Raw genomic sequence first — 10,619 nt, forward strand, 5'->3', positions numbered from 1 at the left:
ACAATTCCCGCCACCCGATCTCCATATCCCACCCCCTCCCCTGATAGCTTTCCCATTCTCTAGCCCTCTGGGAGCATGGACCCAGGGTCCTTGTGGGGTGCAGAAGGTGGAAGGTCTGGCTTCTGTAATTGCTTCCTCGCTGAACATGGGCGTTGACTGGTCGGTCCATACTCCCAGTCTGCCTCTCTCTTTCCCTAGTAGGGTGGGTCTCTGGGGAAGCTGAGCTCCAGGACACATTGGTGGGATCGTCAGTCCAGGGATGCCTGGCCAGCATGCTGATGGCATCTGGAACCTGGTGGCTGAAAAGAGAGTTAACATACGAAGCCAAACAAATTGTTGAGCAATCATGGACCCAAAGGTTGGAATAGTGGAGAGGAAGTGTTGGGGGGGGGGGGGGTACTCACTGCAAACTCTAGTGTACTTCTGCTTTCAGGTATATATTTTGCACTAGTTTATGGATACGTGTGAACATGTGCTCTCTCTCACAGAACCTGGTCTATATCTAGGTTTTGGGACTTTGTTAGAAAGTGAACCACGTGGGATGGAATTAGAGAATACTGTGAAAGGAAAGGTCTCACCCGAGTATTGAAGCTGAAGGGTTGTCATTTCACACCTGAAGTCTCTGAACACAGTCTGAGCTGAAGCATGTTGAGGTGGCAATCGTTGTGTTGATTAGGTTGCGATCAGCAGATGCAATATTATTTGATGTGGATTGGGAGAGGCATGCGGGAAAGTGGGCCCCACCCTAAGGTTCCAGGACTGGGAGAAATATAGGCTCTATAGTGGAAATGTGAGGTTCCTGCTGTCTTAGGGTTCAAAAAGACAATGGATAGTTAATGTTATCATCACATTATTTGGTAATTGGGTTAACTTTGAAAAGTCCTTTTGTTAGGGTTTGCTGTACAGTACCCAGTATCTTGTATATAGCTGTGCCACCAGTTGCTTCTGATCTACTTGGTCTAGGCTTTTGAGAGAGTCCGAATATCAAATACACAGCCTATATATTAAAAAGACTCAGTCTGTGTTTTAAAAACTTTGAGACATACAATCAATTTTTCCCCTCTCATATTAATTAACTAGTGATTTATATGACTACACTTTAATAAGAGTGTACATAAACACCATTCCCACCACCAAAAGACTGTGTCCCATCCCACCCACCCACACCCACCCCCCACTGTCCCAGGAAGCCACATGTCTACCCCTCACCACAGGGTTTTTACTTTGGTGCCCTACTTTCAATTTAGTCAGATCCTGCTTTTAGTTTCCCTTTCTGATCTTCTTTCTCAACTTCTGTTGATGAGTGAGATCATCCCATACTGTTGGTCATATTGGTTTGCTCCCCTTTCCCCCGACCTCTGAGAAAAATTGGTTTGGCCCTTGCTAGTTTCATGCCCTGCTTTATCCCCGCCCCCTATGCTAAGGACGCCCAGAGTCCCAGCAGTAGCCGCGGAGGGAGAATGATTGGGAAGCACATGGTGTGGTGATTTGCCTATTCGTGAATAAAGATTAAACTGCAGCTTGTCAGCCCAGCCGTGTGTCCTCGAGTCTCTGTCTCTGTCTACCGCTATGACGCTAGCCCGGCCAGCTGGCGCCCCTGAACTTTAACTCAAATGGCGCCCAATGTGGACCTGACCTGCGCATCTCTCAGGTAAGTGAAGACAATTTGGCTACCTATGTACTATGGCCTTCTCTTCTGCTTGTGAAGAGATCTCCAAAGGCCTCTGCCCTTTCTTCACAAGACTGTTTCGCTGTTTCTGGAACATTTATCTCTGGACCACTCTGTGGTTTCTGCCCAACACCAGCTCGCAGGAGCCCAATGCCAACCCACATGAGCCAGCTTTCTGCCACATGGCATTGGGCGCTGGCTCCCTCCACACTGCTCGGCTGCTGGGAGCAGGGCAGCAGACATGGGGCAGGGCCACGGTGGCCTATCATGGCCGCCACCCCGGGGCACCTCGGCCCGTGCCTTCTGCATGTCTGGCCCACCCACCCTCGTGCTATGAAGTCTGGACAGATCCCGGACCACCTGGAGACCATGGGCTCCCTGCCGAAACTGGGCCCCCTGGCCGAGATCTCCAGCTTGGGTCTGAAGGCAGACAAGCTAGAATACGCAGAGATTCATCCAGAGATCGCAACCTGCAATTCCTAGACGTGAAGCTGCCCAAGAGGCCACCGCTGGACAATGCACTCCCCGAATGGCTAAAACAGTATAGATCTAAATTCGTGTTTAAAATGACATGTCTTCGTAACAAAAGTTTCTCTCCTTGTGTATTAAAGACCATGTTTATGTGTGTGTTTAAAGTTTGGTAAAAAGTAACTTTAAGGTTAAAAATGTAACTTTAAGGCTAAATTCTTACCAGGCAAAGTTAAATGAAAAAGGTTTTCAACGTAATTCTCATAAAGATAAAATTAACTTACATTTAAAGTCTGAGGTAAAAATTAGTTAAAAATCAATATATTTTAACTAAGTTGGTCAAAAAAAAAAAACCTGCGCACACCTAGGGTGTGTCTCCATCTTGAATGGGTGTAACAAAAGGTTAAAAAGACATAGTTGATATGTAAAAGTCTCAAATTCCTTCTCAATTAGAAATGTTAGGTTGCTATGGTTATGCTAATAATTCTCATGCCTGAGGCCTTTTTCTTTCAATGGTTCATGTTTGCCTTTCCACATTTTATTGTTTGAACTTTAAATAGCCTTGGAATCCTGCTGGAAGGGACTTCCAATTGTGATAGAGTTATCAATTGTGGTAAACTTCTAACATGCTACAAGTTTTGTTTCATAAGTAAGTGAATTGCAGCTGTCAAGTTCTCTACAGAAAAGCGGAATTCTGGCAGTGGACCTTCCTCATACAACGCTCGACCCCCTGGCATTCTTCCGTGGACATCTGCTTTCGACTGGCACTCCTATTGGACTCACTGGTATACCCTTGGACACTTTGCACAAAAGTGCAAAAGTGCTGCTAGACTTCTCAAACACTGACTGCAGCCAGCTGCCTTGGGACTCTAGGCCTCACCCTCCCCCCATGCTACAAAATGCCCGTCGAGATAAGTACGCCCCCCAGAGGCAGGAAATGTTTTTTTTTAAGCTGATAAAGTTTTGCCCACAGAGGCAAAAAATGGCCCCCTCAGGCCTTCCCTGGGCAGCACACTGGTTCTTGTTACTCGCTTACATGTTTCTCCATGTTTGTGCCAGTTTCTTTTTTGAAAATGCCTGTACGATATAGGTTTCTGTTCACCCCACACCCCTGATACTGTGGTCATTTAGTTAAAAACAGAAGGGGGAATTGTTGGTCATATTGGTTTGCTCTCCTCCCCCCCGACCTCTGAGAGAAATGGTTTGGCCCTTGCTAGTTTCGACACCCCCCCCCCCGCTTTCTCCCCGCCCCCTATGCTAAGGACGCCCAGAGTCCCAGCAGCAGCCACGGAGGGAGAATGATTGGGAAGCACATGGTGTGGTGATTTGCCTATTCGTGAATAAAGATTAAACTGCAGCTTGTCAGCCCAGCCATGTGTCCCCGAGTCTCTGTCTCTGTCTACTGCTGCGACGCTAGCCTGGCCGGCTGGAGCCCCCAAACTTTAACAACACCATACTCATCTTTATCTTTCTGACTTAGCTCGCTTAACATAATTCCTTCTAGCTCTGTCCAAGATGGGTCAGAGAAGGTGGGTTCATTGTTCTTAATAGCTGTATAGTATTCCATTGTGTATATATACCACAGCTTTCTCAGCCACTCATCTGTTGTTGGGCACCTGGGTTGCTTCCAGGTTTTAGCTATTATGAATTGTGCTGCTATGAACATAGGAGTACACACGAAAAGAAACAGAAATGGAGGCATCACACTCCCAGATCTCAAACTATATTATAAAGCCTTTATCATCAAAACAGCATGGTACTGGAACAAAAATAGGCACACAGACTAGTGGAGCAGAATTGAAAGCCCAGAAATAAATCCCCACACCTGTGGACATCTAATCTTTGATAAGGGGGCCCAAAGTATTAAATGGAAAAAAGAGGCTCTCTTCAATAAATGGTGCTGGGAAAACTGGGTTGAAACATGCAGAAGAATGAAATTGAACCACCTTATCTCACCAGAAACAAAAATCAACTCCAAATGGATTAAAGACCTGGATGTTAGACCAGAAACAATCAAATGCTTAGAAGAAAACATTGGTAAAACACTTTCCCACCTACACCTCAAGGGCATCTTTGATGAAACAAACCCAATTGCAAGGAAGACTAAAGCAGAAACAAACCAATGGGACTACATCAAATTGAAAAGCTTCTGCACAGCCAAAGAAACTATCAAACAAACAACGAGACCCCTCACAGAATGGGAGATCTTCACATGCCATACATCAGACAAGAGACTAATCACCAAAATATACAAAGAGCTCAGCAAACTTAGCACCAAAAAAGCAAATGACCCCATCCAAAAATGGGCAGAGGATATGAACAAAATACTCACCTCAGAGGAGATCCAAAGGGCTAACAAACATATGAAAAACTGCTCCAGGTCACTGATTGTCAGAGAAATGCAAATTAAGACAACACTAAGATACCACCTCACTCCTGTGAGAATGGCATACATCAAAAAGGACAGCAGCAACAAATGCTGGAGAAGTTGTGGGGACAGAGGAACCCTTTTGCATTGCTAGTGGGAATGTAAATTGGTCCAGCCTCTCTGGAGAGCAGTCTGGAGAACTCTCAGAAGGCTAGACATGGACCTTCCATTTGATCCAGTAATTCCTCTCCTGGGGATTTTTTTTCTTTCTTTTTTTCTTTCTTTCTTTCTTTCTTTCTTTCTTTCTTTTTTGCTTCTCCCCCCCCCCTTTGTTGCCCTTGTTGTTGTAGTTATTACTGTTGTTATTGATGTCATTGTTATTGGATAGGACAGAGAGAAATGGAGAGAGAAGGGGAAGACAGAGGGGGAGAGAAAGACAGACACCTGCAGACCTGCTTCACTGCCTGTGAAGCGACCCCTCTGCAGGTGGGGAGCCAGGGACTCGAACTGGGATCCTTACACCAGTCAGTGTGCTTTGCACCATGTGCACTTAACCTGCTGGGCTACTGCCCGACCCCTCTTTTTTTTTTTAATCTTCATTTGTTTATTGGATAGAGACAGCCAAAAATCAAGAGGGGAAGGGAGGAGGGGAAGGAGAGAGACAGAGACACCTGCAGCCCTGCTCCACCACTGGCAAAACTTTCCTCCTGCAGGTGGAGAACAAGCACTTGAAGCTGGTTCCTCCATTGCATATTGTAACAAGCACTCAACCTGGTGCACCACCACCTGGCCCCTCCCCCAAGGTTTTCATTCTCACAGGAGGACTCACCTTCAGAGATACATTCTTTGCACAGGCTCAGAAAAGCCCCCAGATATGCATGTTTTTACAACAGTCTCCACACTAGCTCTTCAAATATCAGCTGGCTCACTCCTAGATGTTGGGGGAGACTTCTAAAGCAACAGGGACTTTTGAGAAATAAGAAATGGGGGGGGGAACTGGGCTAAGACTAGACTCAGGGGGACTAGACCTTTCAGAGGGGAAAAAAATCACCTCTGCACTAGAGCCTCCTAAAACTGAGGAAATATGAAAAAGCAGTCAATGGAGTGACCAGGAGATAGCTCACCCAGTAGAATGAGCACTTTGCCATGTGTGAGGACCCAGATGGAAGTCCCAGAACTACCTAGGAACACCATGCACAGCACTGGGGCGGGGGTCTCCGTAAATGATGGAGTAGTACTGTGGTGTCTCTCCTTTTCTTCCTCCTCCTCTTCCTCCTTCACCACCATACCCTTCTTTTCTTTTTCCTCCTCTGCTACTTCTCTTCCTCCCTCTGTCTCTATCCCTCTATCTGAAATTAACAGGGGTCTGTCAGGAGGGGTAGGATCGCGTATGAAGCCCTTGAGCCAAAACATATACATGCCGTCAATTGAAGCTTTATGAAGTGGCAAGATTTGGTCAGAATCTCTACATCTGAGCTGTATCTAAGCTCTGCTGCCTCAATTACTTGCTCCTGAACTGAGAACAGTGATACAGTACTGCGTCACTTAACAAAGGGGATACATTCGGAGAAAAAGTGGCGTTTGGCCACTTGGTTATTGTCTGAACATCACAGGATGTTCACACAAACCTACAGGGAATAATGTGCTACACGCCGGGCTCCGTGGTACAGCCTCTTGGCACCACTCACAGTTCTATCACTGTGGACACGACTCTTTGCATGACACACATGGCCTGAGAGGTGACACAGCAGTGGGATATTAGCTAGTAATCATGAGGTCCATAGTTCCATCCCCATCGTCACATGTATGCCAAAGTGATTTTCTCTGGTACTCAGTAACTCATGAAATAAATAATAAGTCTTTTAAAGAAAAGAATACTAATTTAAAAAAAAAACTTGGGAGGGGAGATAGCATAATGGTTATACAAACAACTTTCTGGGGGGGGTTTAAAAATATTTTATTTATTTATTAATGAGAAAGATAGGAGGAGAGAGAGAAAGAACCAGACATCACTCTGATACATGTGCTGCCAGGGACTGAACTCAGGACCTCATGCTTGAGAGCCCAATGCTTCATCCACTGCACCACCTCCTGGACCACACAAATAGCTTTCATGCCTGAAGCACCAAAGGCCCAGATTCAACCATAAGCCAGAATTAAACACTGCTCTGGCAAGATAAATAAAATAAAATAATAAAATAAAATAAAATAAAGTGATATTTGTCCCAACACTATTTGTTTTTATTTGCTGACTATCACCAGAGTGTCACCACCTGGTAGGCTTCTTCAGAAGAGAAACAGACAAAAAAAAAGAGAGGAAGAGAGAAAGAATCCACAGCATCCAAGTGCCCTCCAGTGTGCTGGGTGCTGGGTTCCAGCCTAGGCAGCTTACAAGTCAAAGAATCACAGTAGAAAGAATCTTTTAATATTTTTACTTATATATTATTGGATTGAGACAGAGAAATTGAGAAGGGGGGGAGAGATAAAGAGGGGAAGAGACAGACACCTGAGGGCAGCCTGGCTTTAACAATAGTGAAACTTTCCCCTGCAGGTGGAAGTTCTTAAAGCTAGTAAGGAAGTCAACTGTTTCTTCATGCCCCAAAGCAATGAATTTTAAGCATTTTTGAATTTAATAGTGCTGAATCCATTGATAATTACACAAAACTGTTTTGCACATGAAGCAGCCCGATTAAAGCAAGTGATTGTGACTAGATCTTCTTCCAGGAAAGTCACCTTATCCCTTTATTCTGTTCTATATTTTTAACAATGAAGTGCTTACCTAACTCTACCTAGTAGCTAGGTCTAAGTCCAGCACTAAGTAAACATAAGAAAATATCATCAGGATTTGGACATAGGTTATAATTTCCTAGACATAAACAATTGCCAAACATAGTTTAATCCTGGTAATGTAGACTGAAAAAGTACATTATTTTATTAAATTAGACAAAATTTAAATTTCTTCTTATCCCAAAATACCACAGACTGAGAGAAAATCTTCACAAAATAGACATCTCACAAATGATTCCAAAATATTTAAACAACTTTCACAACTCGATAATAAAAAAGCCAAACTACCTATTTTTAATAAGCAAAGTATTTGAACATACGCTTCACAGCAGATAAGCACATGAAAAGTGTCCAGTATCCTCAGTCATTAGGAAAATATAAGGGTCAGGCAGTGACACACCTGGTTGAGTGCACATATTACAATGCACAAAGACCCAGGTTCAAGTCCCCAGTCTCCACCTGCTGAGGGCAAGTTTTACAAGTGGTGAAGCAGTGCTACAGATGTCTCTCTCTCTCTCTCCCTCTTCCCTCTTTATTTCTTCCTGTCTCTATCCAATAAAAAAATAAATAAAATGCTTAAAAGGGGACCGTGTGGTGGTGCACCTGGTTGAGCACACACATTACAGTGTGCAAGGACCCTGGTTCAAGCCCCTGGTCCCCAGCTACAGGGAGAAAGCTTCACAAGTGGTGAAGCAGGGCTGCAGGTCTCTCTCTATCTCTTTCCTTCTCTACCTCCTCCTCCCCTCTCAATTTCTCTGTCATTATCCTATAATAAATACATTAAAATATATTTTAAAAATCTTTAGGAAATTGCAAATTAAAATTTCAATGAAACACCTCTTCATACCCATTAAAATAGCTAAAAATGGGGGTGGGTTTGCAAACAGTGACAAGGATACAGAGCAATTAAAATCTATTCTATGGCCCAGCAAGTTCACTTCTTATCACTTACTAGCGTATGTCCACAGGAATGACTTGTGCAAGGATCTGCAGAGCCTCATATTCATAATAACAATGATGCACTTACTTACTTATTAATAAAAGAAATGGGAGTGAGAACCAGAGCATCACTCTGGCACAAGTGATGTTGGGGGTTAAGCTCAGAATCTCACGTCTGAGAATCCAATACTCATCTCCCAGTCAACTCTGCAGAATAAATAAAATCTGAAAACTACCTGGGTATTATTCATCAATATGACAGTAAGTGAACACATGAAACACTATCAGCAATATCAAATAAACTACTGACAAAACAAACACAATTACTATGTTGAATGACCCGAAAAATAGCAACATTATGATTTGCATATATGTATGTATATAAATCCTAAATTCTAGAAGTGGAAAAACTAATCTATGATTTTAAAACATTATAAAAGGAGGCCGGGCGCCAACACACCCAGTTAAGTGCACATATTACCAAGTGCAAGGACCCAAGTTTTGAGCCCCTGCTGCCCAGCTGCAGGGAGTCCGCTTCAGGAATGGTGAAGCTGGTATGCAGATGTCTGCCTTTCTCAATTTCTCTCTGCCCTATCTAATAAATACTAGAAAGAAAGAAAGAAAGAAAGAAAGAAAGAAAGAAAGAAAGAAAGAAAGAGAAGGAAGGAAGAAAGAAAGAGAGAAAGAAAGAAAGAAATGGCCACCAGGAGTGGTGGATTCATAGTGCCAGCACCAAGCCCCATAAATAACCCTGGAGGCAATTTAAAAAAAAAAAAAGATTTAAATAAATAAATAAAAATATTTCAATGAAGTGTTGAAAGCTCAGAAGCACCATGAAAGAACTTTCAGGAAAGATGGTATTATCTTCATAAAGGTTTGAATTAGGGAGTCGGGCGGTATCGCACCAGGTTAAGCGCACCTGGTGCAAAGCACAAGGACCAGCATAAGGATCCTGGTTTGAGCCCCCGGCTCCCCACCTGCAGGGGAGTCATTTCACAAGCGGTGAAGCAGGTCTGCAGGTGTTTATCTCCCCTCCTCTCTCCATTTCCCTCTGTCCTATCCAATAATGGCAACAACAATAATAACTACAACAATAAAACAAGGGCAACAAAAGGGAATAAATAAATAAATATTTTTAAAGGTTTGAATTAAACATGTGTGCATTTGTGAATGATGAAAAAATCCTGTACACTCACTTAAGACTTGTGCATTCCATTACATATAAATGTTATAAGATAACACTTGCATTTTAAAGACATTTTCAATGAAATGAATCCAATTACAAGGAAGACTAAGGCAAGTATAAACCTATGGGACTACATCAAATTAAAAAGCTTCTTCACAGCAAAAGAAACCACTACCCAAACCAAGAGACCCCTCACAGAATGGGAGAAGATCTTTACATGCCATACATCAGATAAGAGTTTAATAACCAACATATATAAAGAGCTTGCCAGACTCAACAACAAGACAACAAATAACCCCATCCAAAAATGGGGGGAGGACATGGACAGAATATTCACTACAGAAGAGATCCAAAAGGCTGAGAAACACATGAAAAAAATGCTCCAAGTCTCTGTCAGAGAAATGCAAATCAAGACAACAATGAGATATCACTTCACTCCTGTGAGAATGTCATACATCAGAAAAGGTAACAGCAGCAAATGCTGGAGAGGGTGTGGGGTCAAAGGAACCCTCCTGCACTGCTGGTGGGAATGTCAATTGGTCCAACCTCTGTGGAGAACAGTCTGGAGAACTCTCAGAAGGCTAGAAATGGGCCTACCCTATGACCCTGCAATTCTTCTCCTGGGGATATGTCCTAAGGAACCCAACACATCCATCCAAAAAGATCTGTGTACACATATGTTCTTGGCAGCACAATTCATAATAGCCAAAACCTGGAAGCAACCCAGGTGTCTAACAACAGATGAGTGGCTGAGCAAGTTGTGGTATATATACACAATGGAATACTACTCAGCTGTAAAAAATGGTGACTTCACCGTTTTCAGCCGATTTTGGATGGACCTTGAAAAAATCATGTTGAGTGAAATAAGTCAGAAACAGAAGGATGAATATGGGATGATCTCACTCTCAGGCCGAAGTTGAAAAACAAGATTAGAAAAGAAAACACAAGTCGAACCTGAAATGGAATTGGAGTATTACACCAAAATAAAAGACTCTGGGGTGGGTGGGTGGGTGGGGAGAATACAGGTCCATGAAAAATGATGAATGAAATAGTGGGGGTTGTATTGTTAAATGGGAATCTGGGGAATGTTATGCATGTAAAAAAAAAAAAGAAGAAGAAGTAGAAACGCAAAGCAGAAATTGACTGAGTTTGGAGTATGGCACCAAAGTAAGAAAGCAGAAGTACACTAGAGTTTGCAGTGA

The sequence above is a fragment of the Erinaceus europaeus genome, chromosome 8, assembly GCF_950295315.1.
Source record: "Erinaceus europaeus chromosome 8, mEriEur2.1, whole genome shotgun sequence".
Lineage (NCBI taxonomy): Eukaryota > Metazoa > Chordata > Mammalia > Eulipotyphla > Erinaceidae > Erinaceus > Erinaceus europaeus.